Below are 1,865 nucleotides of genomic sequence, written 5' to 3'. Positions count from 1 at the left end.
GTGCTGCTTCCGGTCTCTGCTGGTCCTGAACTTCTCCGTGCAGCCCTCCACCAGGCTGGTACTACAGCAGAAACCGCGTCACCACCCTGACCCTGGGACCACTGCCTCACCCAGTCTGGACCCCAGGCCAGCACCACGAGGCACACGGCTCGGGACAAGCCCGTGATGACTGCCCTTGGCCTCAGTGGGCGAGCGTCACTCACCATGTCCTGCCGCTCGGCCAGGATCTGGAACAGTGAGTCGTGCCACCTGGATGTGGGTGTCCAGCAGGTGACCGGAGGGGAAGGCCCGCTTGCAGTAGGAGCAGACGTTTCCATGCAGAGTGTGGTAGTGGTGCTCATAGTCCTCCAGGGCGTCAAACGCCTGGCAGCAGCCAGCCACCTGACAAGTGAACTCAGGCACCCTGGCAGAAAAACGCCTGGTGGGACGAAATTCCTCGGAGGCCAGGACGCCAGGCTCCCCGTCACCACTCCCCTTAAGTGGCTTCGGATAAAGCTGATAAAGCTTTGGATTTTCTCTTGCAATCCCAAAACCCTGCCTTCATTACAAATACATCTTCACGGACAAGCAAGCTGGTGGAGAGGCCAGCCATGCTGGCTTCGTCGGTGGTCCCGAGCAGACACCAGGGCGGGTGAGCAGAGGGAGGGGTGAGGAGGGCAAGAAGGCCCTGAGCTGGCCACAGCGCTCACCTGGGCCTCTCCGGCTCCGCAGCCACCTGCGTAATCACATCCTGGAGGTAGAGGTGCCTCTGCACGTCCCCGTCCTGCGGAAGACAGCTCTGCGGGCTCGCACCCCGCCCGCCCGCGCCCCAGACCCCGGCGCCCCCCGCCGACCGGCCCGCCCGCCAAGACCCGGGCCCCCGCCAAAGACCCGGGCCCCGCCCGCCAAGACCCGCGCCCGCCGCCAAGACCCGGCCCCCCGCCCGCCAAGACCGGCCCCGCCCGCCAAAAGACCGGCCCCGCCCGCCAAGACCCGGCCCCCCCCCAGACCCCCCACCCCCAAGACCCGGGCCCCGCCCCCAGAATTGGCCCGCCCACCAGGGATCCGCTCCGCCCCACCCGCAACCGCCTTCGCTTTCCTCGGCTCACGCACCTCGAAGAACTCGTGCTCTCGCGGGAAGCGGACCTGGCGCGCCGCGAAGCGGAAGGGCGCGTTCCCAGCCAGGGAGTCCCGCTGCACGGGCAGCGGCGCGGCCGCCCCAGGGCCCCCGCCAGGCGGGCGTGCAGCGCGGGCGGCAACTGCATCGCCCTGCGCGCCGGCGGCCGCACGGGCCTGCCGGCCACCGTCCGCGAGCCGGCCGGCGGGGGCCGGACGTGACGTCACGCGGCACTTCCGCCGCCGCCGCGCGCGGCCGCGGGCTTGGCGCGCTCGGGTTCGGGCTTCGGCGCGCGGCCGTGGTGAGTCGGCCTCGGGCGGCCCTCCCGCGGGTGGCTCGGGCCCCCTCTCCCCGTCCCGAGCCCCGCAGGCTCCTTCCGGCCCTCGTCGCCGTCGCGCTTGCTCCCCGCGCGCCTCCGCCTGAAGGCTGCGCGGCCTCCGCGCCGGCCTTGTCTCCGGGACGGAGCCCGAGTGGTCTCCGGGAGACCCGCGGTTCTCTGTGTCGCTCTGCTGCGCCCGGCAGCCAGTCTCTGTCGCCGGGGTCTGTGGGTCTGTGGGCGGCGGCCAGCAGGGAGAAGCACTCGGGAGCGTCAGCAAGATGCGCTAGACGCTCCTCGGCGGTGTCGAGCGGGGCGCTGCCGCGCTGTGGAGGGGCTCGGGCGGAGAGTGGCCCCCGGCCCTTGCCCAGGGAGGATCAGGGGCGCCCTTCCAGCGAGGCCGCAGCCGGAAGCCCTCTCAGGGCGGTGCTGCCCGCCGGTGAGAGCCGCAGA

The 1,865-nt window shown here is 71.7% G+C and overlaps 1 pseudogene; it reads right to left on the bottom strand.

Annotated features, from left to right (window-relative positions):
• Window positions 1-110: 110 nt before the first annotated feature.
• Window positions 111-1,259, bottom strand: LOC108635127 (annotated as a pseudogene).
• Between the last annotated feature and the right edge of the window lie 606 nt (window positions 1,260-1,865).

Source organism: Capra hircus, unplaced genomic scaffold, assembly GCF_001704415.2.
Source record: "Capra hircus breed San Clemente unplaced genomic scaffold, ASM170441v1, whole genome shotgun sequence".
In the NCBI taxonomy this organism is placed as follows: domain Eukaryota; kingdom Metazoa; phylum Chordata; class Mammalia; order Artiodactyla; family Bovidae; genus Capra; species Capra hircus.
This window is presented reverse-complemented; position numbering and strand designations above follow the sequence as displayed.